We start from the raw sequence: 14,943 nt of genomic DNA, 5'->3' as shown, positions 1-14,943 counted from the left end.
AAATGCCAATACAAAGAAGCCTTATCCCCCAACAGTGATATGCAGAGATCCTTATAAACAGATTCTGTCAGGAGACCTTATTTGTTGAAATCTCTGTATTTTAGAACTCTATCTTTGGACCCACTAATGTATAACTTACCTCTTACTTAAGGAATTTATAGGGTGCCTGTCACCTTAGTTTATAAGCATATAATACAACAAATGAGATTTGCACAGCATTACCCATTGTTGCTCTCATAGCTGATTCTTTACCTCTTTCAAGTTGTTGATGTCTTACCTACTATTTTTTTGTTTGTTGTCTCTGTGTGGCAGGGAAGGCCTTAGGGAAAATGGTGCCCTGGGTGAACTTGTATTTTGGCACCCTTTCTTTGAGTCCGGATGCATGGGTCGACAGAGCGGCAGTTCCCTGTACAGTGACACATCCCCCCATGGCTGGGGAGCAATTGGGGCAAGATGGGAGGGGTCAGAGCTTTCTGCAGCCAGGGGTGATTCCTGGAGGTGGGTCTGAATCGGCCACAGTAGAAGCCTGTGCAGGGGAAGAGGAAGTCCTGTCCGTCCCTATCCTGGCTGAGACTAGCAGCTGGAGCCTGGCACACAGTAGGAGCCCCAAGCTGGGGGACTACCAGCCCTGACCTTTCCCAACTCCGGCCCCAGCACTCAGGGCTAAAGGGGCATTGGGCTAGCTGTGTGTGTTAGGGGCGGCGAGGTTGACCATGGCGCCCCGCCAACCATGGTGCCCTGGGTGGTCGCCCACCTGTAAGGCTGGCCCTGTGTGTCTCTGTGCATTTTCTTGTCATTGGTTATTGCAGGAAAGCTTTGGCAAACAGTTAAAATGATCAGACTTGGCTAAATGTGTCATTTCCTCCACTAAGTCATTCTAAAGTTGAGTCGACAAATTGAGGCTGTATTTGAATAAATATTTTAAATGGAGAAGCCATTCATATAGGTGTAAACTTCCACCCACAACATAAATTGAATGCACAAATATGAATACTTGCACCTCTAGGTACCTGACTTATGCCCAGTCTCACAAGCTTTATCCTGGCCACAGAATGTCTACACTGGAATAAAAGACCCACAGCATAGCCGTGGCTGGCCCAAGTCAGCTGACTTGGCGTAGGGACTAAAAGTTGCCTGTAGACATTTGGGCTCAAGCTGGAGCCCAGGCTTTAGGACCCGTCCCCCTCATGAGGTCCCAGGGCTCAAGCTCCAGCCTGAGCCCAAACATCTACACAGCAATTTTACAACCCCACAGCCCAAGCCCTGCAAGCTCAAGTCATAGAATCATCGAAGTTAAGAGTTGGAAGAGACCTCAGGAGGTCATCTAGTTCAACCCCCTTATCATAACCTTAATCCCAGATTTGGACCTTAGCGTCCAAAATAGGGGGGTTAGCATGAAAACCTCCAAGTTTAGTTACCAGCTTGGACCTGGTACTTGCTGCCACCACCCAAAAAATTAGAGTGTTTTAGGGCACTCTGGTCCCCCTGAAAAACCTTCCCTGGGGACCCCAAGACCCAAATCCCTTGAGTCTCACAACAAAGGGGAATAATCCTTTTCCCCTTCCCCCCTCCAGGTGCTCCTGGAGAGATACACAGACACAAGCTCTGTGAAACTACACAGAGACTCCCCCCTCTCTGTTCCCAATCCTGGAAACAAAAAGTACTTTCCTATTCCCCCCAGAGGGAATGCAAAATCAGGCTAGCAATCCAACACACAGATCTCCCCGATTTCTTCCTCCCACCAATTCCCTGGTGAGTACAGACTCAATTTCCCTGAAGTAAAGAAAACTTCAACAGGTCTTAAAAGAAAGCTTTATATAAAAAGAAAGAAAAATACATACAAATGTGCTCTCTGTATTAAGATGATACAACACAGGGTCAATTGCTTAAAAGAATATTGACTAAACAGCCTTATTCAAAAAGAAGACAAATCAAAGCACTCCAGCACTTATATTCATGCAAATACCAAAGAAAAGAAACCATAGAACTTACTATCTGATCTCTTTGTCCTTACACTTAGAAACAGAAGACTAGAAAGTAGAAAGTACTTCTCCAAAGCTCAGAGAAAGCAGGCAGACTCACAAAAGACTTAGACACTCAATTCCCTCCACCCAAAGTTGAAAAAATCCGGTTTCCTGATTGGTCCTCTGGTCAGGTGCTTCAGGTGAAAGAGACATTAACCCTTAGCTATCTGTTTATGACACGCCCCCCAAATTGCAGACAGTGGGGAAGCTCACTGGCGGCGATTTCCTTCTAGAACTTGAAAATAAACAGATTAATACAACACATGCACCTTTACATATACTCCTAAGTATATAACTAACAGACTTCTACATTTTAAGAACACTTTTTAACTACTGAATTCTGGGAAACTCTCACGGGAGAGTGCATCAGCAACTTTATTAGAAGCTCCTGTGATGTGTTGAATTTCAAAATCAAAATCTTGGAGAGCTAAACTCCAACGAAGAAGTTTCTTGTTGTTCCCCTTGGCAGTATGAAGCCACTTTAGTGCAGCATGGTCAGTTTGTAGTTAGAACCGCCGTCCCCAAACATATGGGCGTAGCTTTTCCAGGGCGTACACAATGGCATAGCATTCCTTTTCACTGACTGACCAGTGACTTTCCCTCTCAGACAGTTTCTTGCTGAGAAACACGACAGGATGGAAGTTGTGATCTGTTGCTTCCTGCATGAGCACTGCTCCTATACCACGCTCAGATGCATCTGTGGTTACTAGGAATGGCTTGTCAAAATTCGGGGCCCTGAGCACAGGGTCAGACATGAGCGTCGCCTTAAGCTGGGTAAAGGCCTTTTGACACTCATCAGTCCACTTAACGGCATTTGGCTGGGTCTTTTTGGTCAGGTCGGTCAGTGGGGCAGCGATTTGGCTGTAGTGTGGTGCAAATCGCCTGTAGTATCCGGCCAAGCCTAAGAAGGATTGGACCTGCTTCTTGGACCGTGGGACAGGCCACTTTTGGATAGCATCCACCTTGGCCTGTAGGGGGTTTATGGTTCCTCGACCCACCTGGTGCCCCAGGTAAGTCACTCTGTTTTGGCCTATTTGACACTTTTTGGCCTTAACAGTTAGTCCTGCCTGCCTGATGCGCTCAAAGACCTTTTCCAGGTGTAGTAGGTGTTCTGGCCAGGAGTCTGAAAAAATGGCCACATCATCGAGGTAGGCAACTGCAAATTCTCCCAGTCCAGCTAGTAGACCATCTACCAGCCTCTGGAAGGTGGCGGGTGCATTTCGAAGGCCGAAAGGAAGGACATTGAATTCATACACCCCTGCATGGGTGACGAATGCTGACCTCTCCTTGGCAGGTTCATCTAGCGGTACTTGCCAGTACCCCTTGGTTAAGTCTATTGTAGAGATGAACTGGGCACGTCCCAACTTCTCCAATAGCTCATCGGTGCGTGGCATTGGGTAGTTGTCCGGACGAGTTACCGCATTTAGCTTACGGTAATCCACGCAAAAGCGTATTTCCCCATCTGGTTTGGGTACCAGAACCACTGGAGATGCCCATGCACTGGTAGATGAGCGGATTATACCCATCTGTAGCATGTTCTGGATCTCCCGTTCTATAGCAGCTTGGGCATGAGGAGACACTCGGTAGGGTGGGGTTCTGATTGGGTGAGCATTACCTGTATCAATGGAGTGGTATGCCCGTTCAGTCCGTCCTGGGGTGGCTGAGAACAATGGGGCGAAGCTAGTGCACAGCTCCTTGATTTGTTGCCGCTGCAGACGTTCCAGGGTGGTTGAGAGGTTCACCTCTTCCACACCACCGTCTTTTTTTCCGTCGTAGTAGACACCGTCAGGCCACTCAGCATCATCTCCCTGGACTGTAAACTGACAAACCTGTAAGTCTCTGGAATAGAAAGGCTTGAGAGAATTAACATGGTACACTTTAGGCTTTAGTGAGGAATTGGGAAATGCTATGAGGTAGTTTACAGCTCCCAGGCGCTCTTGGACCGTGAAGGGCCCTTCCCATGATGCTTCCATCTTATGGGCCTGTTGCGCCTTCAAGACCATAACCTGGTCTCCTACCTTGAAGGAACGTTCTCTGGCATGTCTGTCATACCAGGCCTTTTGCTCTTTTTGAGCATCCTTTAGGTTCTCTGTAGCAAGGGCTAAAGAGTGTCGGAGGGTGCTTTGTAGGTTGCTTACAAAGTCCAGAATGTTAGTTCCTGGAGAAGGCGTAAACCCCTCCCATTGCTGCTTCACCAACTGTAATGGCCCCTTAACCTCGTGACCATACACAAGTTCAAATGGTGAAAACCCTAAACTGGGATGTGGTACAGCCCTGTAGGCAAACAGCAACTGCTGCAACACTAGGTCCCAATTATTGGAGAATTCGTTGATGAATTTTCGTATCATGGCCCCCAAAGTTCCATTGAACCTTTCCACCAGGCCATTGGTTTGATGGTGGTACGGGGTGGCAACCAAGTGATTCACCCCATGAGTTTCCCACAGTTTTTCCATGGTCCCTGCCAGGAAATTAGACCCTGAATCTGTAAGGATGTCGGAGGGCCAACCTACCCTGGCAAAGATGTCTGTTAAGGCCAGGCACACAGTGTTAGCCCTGGTGTTGCCTAGAGCTACTGCTTCCGGCCATCGGGTAGCAAAGTCCACTAAAGTCAGTACGTACTGCTTTCCTCTGGGCGTCTTTTTTGGGAAAGGGCCCAGAATATCCACAGCTACTCGCTGAAATGGGACCTCAATTATGGGGAGTGGCTGGAGAGGGGCCTTGACCTGGTCTTGAGGCTTTCCCACTCTTTGGCATACCTCACAAGACCGGACATACTTGGCAACATCCTTGCCCATCCCCTCCCAGTGGAAGGACTTCCCCAACCGGTCCTTGGTTCTGTTCACCCCAGCATGGCCACTGGGATGATCATGGGCTAAGCTTAAGAGCTTCCCCCGGTACTTAGTTGGAACCACCAACTGTTTTTGCGGCTGCCATTCTTCCCGGTGTCCACCAGAAAGAATTTCCTTGTATAAAAGTCCTTGGTCTATAACAAACCGGGATCGATTAGAAGAGCTGAGAGGCGGTGGGGTGCTCCGTGCCGCTGCCCAAGCTTTCTGAAGGCTGTCATCTGCTTCCTGCTCAGTCTGGAACTGTTCCCTTGAGGCTGGGGTCACCAGTTCTTCCTCAGACTGTGGACTTGGGCTTGGTCCCTCTGGAAGCGATGTAGGTGATGGGGTTGTTTCCGTTGCTGGTGAACCGCTCTCCGCTGGTGCACCTGAGGGTATTTCAGGCTCTGGCTGAGCCTTTTGAGTATGGCTGTCTGTTGCTTCTGCCAGTTTTGGCTTGCTGGCGCCCTCTGGCGTTGAGTTTGAAGATGGGGTTGCAATGGCTTGTGCTGGTTGCTGTTCCAGTTCCGGGCCTGGGACTGGAGGTGCTGTGGCTGTTTCAGTGGTTGGCATGGAATCCGGGTCCACTACCTCTGTCTGGGTCTCTGGTAACACAGACGGGGCCTCTGTGGACGGCTTAGGAACAGGAATGGGTCTGGAAGCTTGCCTGGTTTGGCTACGTGTAACCATTCCCACTCTCTTGGCCCGCCTCACCTGGTTGGCCAAGTCTTCCCCCAGTAGCATGGGGATAGGATAATTGTCATAGACTGCAAAAGTCCACATTCCTGACAAGCCTTTGTACTGGACAGGCAGTTGAGCTGTAGGCAAGTCTACAGCTTGTGACATGAAGGGGTAAATTGTAACTTTGGCCTTTGGGTTGATGAATTTGGGGTCAACGAAGGATTGGTGGATAGCTGACACTTGTGCCCCCGTGTCTCTCCACGCAGTAACCTTCTTTCCGCCCACTCTCAAATTTTCCCTTTGCTCCAAGGGTATTTGAGAGGCATCCGGGCCTGGGGATCTTTGGTGTGATGGTGGTGTAATGAATTGCACTCGCATGGTGTTCTTGGGACAGTTGGCCTTGATATGTCCCCGTTCATTACACTTAAAGCATCTTCCATCTGATGGGTCACTGGGCCGAGGTGAGTTACTGGAGACTGGTGAGGTTGAAGGGTAGGGTATCTGTGGCTTTACTTGGGTGGTATGTGGGGTCTTTGGCTGTCCTCGGTTGTAGGGTTTATGGTCTGTGTGCCCCCTGGGGTAATCGTTCCCCTTGACAGTAGCTTTCTTGCTTTCTGCCAGTTCCATCCATTTGGCTCCAATCTCCCCCCGCCTCAGCGATATCTTTGGGATTTCCATCTTGTATGTACCGTGTGATGTCTTCAGGAACACCATCCAAGAACTGCTCCATTTGTATGAGGAGGTTTAATTCTTCCAAGGTTTGAATGTTGTTTCCTGTTATCCAGGCCTCATAGTTTTTTGCAATGTAGTAGGCGTGTTTGGGAAATGACACCTCGGGTTTCCACTTTTGGGTTCTGAAGCGCCGACGGGCATGATCTGGGGTTATCCCCATTCGGTATCTGGCCTTGGTTTGAAAAAGTTTATAGTCATTCATTTGCAGCTTAGGCATTTCAGCTGCCACCTCTGCTAAAGGTCCACTGAGCTGTGACCTCAATTCTACCATGTACTGGTCTTCGGGGATGTTGTACCCAAGACAGGCTCTTTCAAAATTTTCCAAGAAGGCCTCGGTGTCATCACCTGCCTTGTAGGTGGGAAATTTCCTGTGCTGTGGAGCAATAATTGGCGCCGGGTTGTTAGGGTTGGCTGGCACATGCAACCCAGCTTTTGCCATCTCCAGTTCATGTTTTCTCTGTTTTTCCTTCTCTTCATTCTCTTTTTGTTGTTTTTCCATTTCTTTTTGTTGTTTTTCCATTTCTTTTTGGTGTTTTTCCATGTCTCGGCGGTGGGCCGCCTCTTCTTCTGCTTGTTTCCTTCGGTAGGCCAACTCTTCTTCTTCTAGTTTTCTTTTGTGTGCTGCCTCTTGGGCTGCCTGTTCTCTTTGGAAGGCTGCCAGTTTCATGCTTTCTTCCTTTTCTTTCATCTCCATCTGTCGCCTGTGTTCAGCTTCTTTGATTTGTTCTTCGGCCTCAATTTTTGCCTTAGAAGTCATGGTTCCTGTTTTCTTGTGTTGGGGTGCCCTCCGGTGTTTATTTTCTGAACTGCAGGTTCTCTGTTGCCTCCTGGAGTCTGCCTAGCAACAGTGCCTTTTTTCCCTTTCTCTCTCTAGCTAATGTTCAATGAAGGGAAACCAGAAAAACCACTTTATTTGCATGCATATAAGTGCTGGTACTTGCCTCCTAATGGGAGGGCTATTGCATGACAAAAGACCCTTAACAGTCTGGTAATGGCTTCTCGCTTAACATGCAAGCCACAAACTGCCAGAGAGAGCAGAAAAAAAAATTCTCTCTGGTTCCCTTTTAAAACCAACTGCTTCTCTCTCTGCTAAAAAGCCCTTAGCAGAGAAAAGAAAAATATAATATTCCTACTGGCTTCTGGATTCTGTGTATATCCCACCGCTGCTACTCATATCATAACCTTAATCCCAGATTTGGACCTTAGCGTCCAAAATATGGGGGTTAGCATGAAAACCTCCAAGCTTAGTTACCAGCTTGGACCTGGTACTTGCTGCCACCACCCAAAAAATTAGAGTGTTTTGGGGCACTCTGGTCCCCCTGAAAAACCTTCCCTGGGGACCCCAAGACCCAAATCCCTTGAGTCTCACAACAAAGGGGAATAATCCTTTTCCCCTTCCCCCCTCCAGGTGCTCCTGGAGAGATACACAGACACAAGCTCTGTGAAACTACACAGAGACTCCCCCCTCTCTGTTCCCAATCCTGGAAACAAAAAGTACTTTCCTATTCCCCCCAGAGGGAATGCAAAATCAGGCTAGCAATCCAACACACAGATCTCCCCGATTTCTTCCTCCCACCAATTCCCTGGTGAGTACAGACTCAATTTCCCTGAAGTAAAGAAAACTTCAACAGGTCTTAAAAGAAAGCTTTATATAAAAAGAAAGAAAAATACATACAAATGTGCTCTCTGTATTAAGATGATACAACACAGGGTCAATTGCTTAAAAGAATATTGAATAAACAGCCTTATTCAAAAAGAAGACAAATCAAAGCACTCCAGCACTTATATTCATGCAAATACCAAAGAAAAGAAACCATAGAACTTACTATCTGATCTCTTTGTCCTTACACTTAGAAACAGAAGACTAGAAAGTAGAAAGTACTTCTCCAAAGCTCAGAGAAAGCAGGCAGACTCACAAAAGACTTAGACACTCAATTCCCTCCACCCAAAGTTGAAAAAAATCCGGTTTCCTGATTGGTCCTCTGGTCAGGTGCTTCAGGTGAAAGAGACATTAACCCTTAGCTATCTGTTTATGACACCCCTGCTCAAAGCAGGACCAATCCCAACTAAATGGAGTCAGTTGACCTAGCCACAGGTGTTTAATTGCAGTGTAGATGAACTCTGTGAGAAGCATTGTCCCAAAGGCATACAGCTGTTTCAGTTAGTCATGGAGAAGCAAACTCTGATGTAGCAGCATCTTAGCTCTTTGAGGACTATGATTATTTATTATTCTAACTATTACAGTAGTATTTCATTAGTAAAATGTGATGCAGCAGGCAGGATTATAGGAAAGAAATCTTTACTAAATAAACTGAATGGCCCATGTACATGCTCATGCACAGTCTTATCATAAATCTTGGGACGTTGGGTCTTTTTCTTAAAGACCAGCTCCTGAACTTATTTTATTTCATAAGAATATCAGCTTTCATTTATAAAAAAGCAAGTTTTAGCCCTCATTGAGCAGCAAAGCTGGAAAATGTGATACAAGTGCATCCTAAAGGCTCAAAAACCAGATGGCAAATAAAACAAATCCAATATTTATTATTTTTAAATTTTAAAAATCATGTTTTCTTTAAAGCCAATCATGACTTTTGGGGGACCTGACTTTTTGAATGCTTGTGGTTGGCAATACTGCAGGCTGATGCACCAGAGTTTTTGTGCAAGCAGCCTCACCCTAGCTTGCATTCCTGAGCCTATGGTGCAACACCAAAGTGGGTCTCCCTAAAACCTGACCCTCTTTCTCCAGTTCTACTCAGTATACTCCAAGTAGCACCAAATTCTGCTAGGCACTGTACATGCGTGTAGGAAGATACAGTCCCTGTCCCAAACTGTTTACAATGGAATGGTCAACAACAGATACAGGGGGAGTGAAAGGATTCAGCATAATAAAAGTAGTCAGGGTGATGACTGGCATTTGCCTTCTTCCATGGTTGCTGTTGGGTGGTTGTTGAGGATTAGGGAGTGGGAGAGAGTTACTTAATCTGAACTGATCTAACCCTAAACAGGATTTCATTTGATTTCTGTTTTGAAATTCTTGCCTATTTTGACTTTTTTTTTAACAGGTTCACACTTTTTTTTTAATATTTTTAAAGGTATTGTCATATACTGAAAAGACATTCACTGGAATATGAATTCTCAACTTCTTGACTTACAAACATGATACAGTATAATATAGCTTAAGTCAAACCCTCATCCTGCTGATTTCAATAGTTTTGCCTAGGTAACTAAAGAAGACTGCTGGATTTGACCTTTCTCTTCTAACCAGGGAAAAATTGTATATGGTTTTATTACATGCTCTTATCTACCTTTCAAGAATATTTGCTATGATTCCAGTCCTTTTATTGTGTGTGCATATGAGGGAAGTATAATGAATTGAGTGCAGTATAGTGAATAGAGTGGTTGTTTTTTTGACATTGACTTCAGGGCTAAGAACTAAGTGAGGCTTACTCTCAATATATTGACCTTTGATTTTTGGTTTTGTTTTTACTCTTTTGTTCACTCTCAGAGAAGAGAGAAGAAAAAGAATCTATGGAAAATAGAAACCTTTTGTCCACTAGGATTTAAGCACTCAAGTACTACTAATAGCATTTTGTGAGTTTGTAATAAAATCAGAAATTTCCCAGTGGGTGAGTAATGGAATGCTTTTTAAAAAAGTACTTTCAGTTAATGACTAAGGCATTTTTGCTAACAGCAGTTTGGTTACATATCCCAGGTAGGGGAAAAATACATGTTAAATAGTAGATTAAAATAGCCTTTCCTCTGTTTGGTAATGCCAGCTACTACAGGCTTGGACATATGTGAGGTGGCATTTAGTTGATGGCCATGGATGTTTCAGGGATGATGGGAAGAGAAAAGTCCTGCTTGGAAGGAGTCCTTTAAACACACTGTATATGCAGAAATAGAAAGTGCAGGAACCAGACTGGTGTGGTATATTATACAATCTGTTCATTGCATTTTGGTTGCTAATTAAGGAGCAATATAGACAGTGTTGTATGAATGCATGTAACCTGTTGAAATTCTGTCAGATTCTTTCTTTGCTTTCACATGTTGCTTAAAAAGATATCTTAATGGAAAGCAGAACAATATAAGAGGGGAGAACAGATATGTTCGATTACAATTCTTACATCACTCGACTGTGTGTGTGTATGTTTGTTCATGACTTCTGGGGACTGGGCTGGACTACAAATTTGGAAACATAACATTTAAATATAAGTGTGAACCTAGCAATGATTAGCAAATATATAATGAAAAATTACCCCTTGTTTATCCCCAAAAATACCATTGTTATGAGGATGTTTAAGGGAAAGTGTGTAGTTACTTTTAATAATGTACTTTGTGTGACGGGGGAGGGTGTCTTTCTATAACATTACATACATCTCTTCATCTTTTCCTTGGTTTCATCTGGCAGCTCTTCTTTCAGAGTCCCAGAACGCCAACTTTCCCAGCTTTTTCCTGAATTGCATCCCCCACATGCACTGCACAGTGACAGGATTAATGGAACATTTCTTACATTAACTGGATTACATTACATTAGCTGACACTGTTAAATATTAACGCAGAATTTATAATACTGGTGACTGGTGAACTTCTGAATGTTTGGAGATTAATACTTGAGGCTTATCTATATTTTCATACCTCAAGCCTGTAAAACTGTTTTTGGAAATATCTTATGGATGGGAAAAGGAAGTATTCAGCAATGGTGACGCCTCAAATGGTAGAATCTAAGCCCAGGAAACATGAAAGAAGCTGATCTCCTTTCTATTTGGTATAACTTTTCTGTTCACTGAAAATATCTTTTCCATGTTTTGGGGTATTGAGACAGTCCAGTTTATGGGTTCCCACTGCTCTCTGATGTTTCCTCATGGGCTCCAGTGCAGCAAAGTTCTTGACTTCAATGGCGGTACTCACATGCTTAAGCACGTGCATAACTTCAAGTCCTTTGCCAGATGAAGGCCATACTCTAATATGGCATTGCAAAATACGACAATAGAAGTCTAAAGGCAGAGCTCACAGATGTATTTTATCAGGTGCCCAACAGTAGTATTGGAGAAAGGATTCCTCCTTCCAAAGATCCATTCCAGACACCCCTCAGACAGCTTGACACTGCTAGTTTCGGTGATGCAGGGGTCTACTGATGACTCTTCAGGGACAATAGCAGAGCGGTTAAATCCCTTCTAAAGTTATACAGTAGCTGTAGTTATAGGTGAAACTTCTTGAGTCATTGCCACTGGCGAGTCTACAAGATGATTCAGGATAGGAGGAAGTAGGTGATAGAGGATCCATATGGGGGCAGACAACATGCCTTCATTCCATACCAGGAAATCTGTCCTGCAGAAGAGGAGGCATGTCAGGGTACCCTCAATGACTCAGTGTCCCTTGTGCCTGAAACAAGTATCTCCTGCTGTAGTCTGTGACAATGCCCAGTGGCGTGGAAGATGTGTTGGGCAGATGACCAATGGAGTCTAGGTTACCAGGACTTCTGTGAGATCTTCCAGAATGGACCCACTGAGTGAGAAACAGGCATATGAAGAGTGTGGGTCAAAATGAAGCAGTCAGTGGGAGCCTTCATGGTGTAAGAGGAAGTTTGTGAGGTCGGTGGAGTTTTGAAAGATGCAGCATTTCAGACTACAGTGTGGATGCAGAACTCTTCCACGTGGCCTGACAGATGGATGCGAGGTGAAAAAGTCACTGAGGAAGGTAAGTTATGTTGTATTTATAGGGGACTCTGATGACTTTAGTTTGGGTATGAAAAATAGCTTCTCCCACTCAATATCATTTAAAAGGCAAAGTAGTTACTCATTTATGCAAAAATGTGGTTTTCCCTAATTCCCCGTTTTTTGTATTCTATGCAGAACTGAATCTTTATATAATGTTTTCCATGAGTCACCAGGAACGCTCTGAGGATCTTTAGGTTAGTACTAAGAACGTAATTGATTTTGTTCTGATTTCACTCATCCACTGAAGGGAACACTAAAGATTTTCAGGAGTCCAACTGCATGGTTAGCTGACTTTCAGGTGTTCTTTAACTCTATCAACTCCCTATTTGAAAACCTTGAGTATCATGCATATTATAGTTTGTATATACTGTGTACAGTGTGCTGCACAAATGTACAGGTAGTATAATAAAAAGACAAGATTACTGGTTTGAAGAATTCTTTTCTGCTGCTCTTCTTTTCTTTAAAAAAAATGGATTTGGTATTAATTAATGCAGGTAATGCCGTTCATCTTCTTCTGTAGTCTCTATAAGAGGCAGCATGGTATGAAGGAGTACAAGGCTAGGAATCACAATCCAGACTTTTAATCCTGGCTCTGCCTCTGATTTTCTATGCAGCCTTACTATTTAATCTCTGTCCCAATTTCCCGAATTTTCAAATGGAGACGTTAATGTTTCCCACCTATTGACCTCATAGGACTGTTGTGAGGATTCATTGGTCAAGGACAGCAAAGCATTTTGAAAGTGCTATATAAATATTAAATTTTTTATTAATGCTCGCTGTGCTTTGACAAAACACTTCCCTTTAGCAACTGACAAGGACACATTTTATGAAGGAAACAACATGGAACAGAGAGCAAGAGACACACTAGTAACAATGTAAAGGCCTGCTGGAGATGAATTACCTATAAAAGTCAAGGTAAATTTTTTTACGCTTTATAAAATTGGACAATATATCTTTAAATGTTCTTTTCCAAGACTGAAGAGCTAACTAGCATTCTGCAGCATTTCCAATAGAGTATGCGAGGAAGGACTGCTAGGCACAGATGGTGTTCACCTTTCGAGGAGGGGAAAGGCCTTCTTTGCGCACAGACTGGCTAACCTAGTAAGGAGGGCTTTAAACTAGGTTCAACGGGGACAGGTGAGCAAAGCCCACAGGTAAGTGGGGAACAAGACCTGGGAGATGCGTTGGAAACAGGAGGGAGCACGGGCTAAAATGGCAGAGAGAAAGGAGGGTCAGGGCAAAGCTGGGAGGCAAGATCAAACCAGTATCTTAGATGCCTATATACAAATGCAAGAAGTATGGGTAATAAGCAGGAAGAACTGGAAGTGCGAATAAATAAATACAACTATGACATTGTTGGCATTACTGAAACTTGGTGGGATAATACACATGACTGGAATGTTGGTGTGGATGGGTATAGTTTGCTCAGGAAGGATAGACAGGGGAAAAAGGGAGGAGGTGTTGCCTTATATATTAAAAATGTACACACTTGGACTGAGGTAGACATGGACATAGGAGATGGGAGTGTTGAGAGTCTCTGGGTTAGGCTAAAAGGGGTAAAAACCACGGGTGATGTCGTGCTGGGAGTCTACTACAGGCCACCTAATCAGGTGGAAGAGGTGGAGGAGGCTTTTTTGAAACAATTAACAAAATCATCCAAAGCCCAAGATTTGGTGGTGATGGGGGACTTCAACTATCCTGATATATGTTGGGAAAATAACACCGCGGGGCACAGACTATCCAATAAGTTCCTGGACTGCATTGCAGACAACTTTTTATTTCAGAAAGTTGAAAAAGCTACTAGGGGGGAAGCTGTTCTAGACTTGATTTTAACAAATAGGGAAGAACTCGTTGAGAATTTGAAAGTAGAAGGAAGCTTGGGTGAAAGTGATCACGAAATAATAGAGTTTATAATTCTAAGGAAGGGTAGAAGGGAGTACAGCAAAATAGAGACAATGGATTTCAGGAAGGCGGATTTTGGTAAGCTCAGAGAGCTGTTAGGTAAGGTCCCATGGGAATCAAGACTGAGGGGAAAAACAACTGAGGAGAGTTGGCAGTTTTTCAAAGGGACGCTATTAAGGGCCCAAAAGCAAGCTATTCCGATGGTTAGGAAAGATAGAAAATGTGGCAAAAGACCACCTTGGCTTAACCACGAGATCTTGCGTCACCTACAAAATAAAAAGGCGTCATATAAAAAATGGAAACTAGGTCAGATTACAAAGGACGAATATAGGCAAATAACACAGGAATGCAGAGGCAAAATTAGAAAGGCAAAGGCACAAAATGAGCTCAAACTAACTATGGGAATAAAGGGAAACAAGAAGACTTTTTATCAATACATTAGAAGCAAGAGGAAGACCAAGGACAGGGTAGGCCCACTGCTCAGTGAGGAGGGGGAAACAGTAACGGGAGACTTGGAAATGGCAGAGATGCTTAATGACTTCTTCGTTTCGGTCTTCACTGAGAAGTCTGAAGGAATGTCTAGTATAGTGAATGCTTACGGGAAGAGGGTAGGTTTAGAAGATAAAATAAAAAAAGAGCAAGTAAAAAATCACTTAGAAAAGTTAGATGACTGCAAGTCACCAGGGCCTGATGAAATGCACCCTAGAATACTCAAGGAGTTAATAGAGGAGGTATCTGAGCCTCTAGCTATTATCTTTGGGAAATCATGGGAGACGGGGGAGATTCCAGAAGACTGGAAGGGGGCAAATATAGTGCCCATCTATAAAAAGGGAAATAAAAACAACCCAGGAAACTACAGACCAGTTAGTTTAACTTCTGTGCCAGGGAAGATAATAGAGCAAATAATTAAAGAAATCATCTGCAAACACTTGGAAGGTGGTAAGGTGATAGGGAATAGCCAGCATGGATTTGTAAAGAACAAATCATGTCAAACTAATCTGATAGCATTCTTTGATAGGATAACGAGCCTTGTGGATAAGGGAGAAGCGGTGGATGTGATAT

Source organism: Gopherus flavomarginatus, chromosome 3, assembly GCF_025201925.1.
Source record: "Gopherus flavomarginatus isolate rGopFla2 chromosome 3, rGopFla2.mat.asm, whole genome shotgun sequence".
NCBI lineage: Eukaryota > Metazoa > Chordata > Testudines > Testudinidae > Gopherus > Gopherus flavomarginatus.
This window is presented reverse-complemented; position numbering follows the sequence as displayed.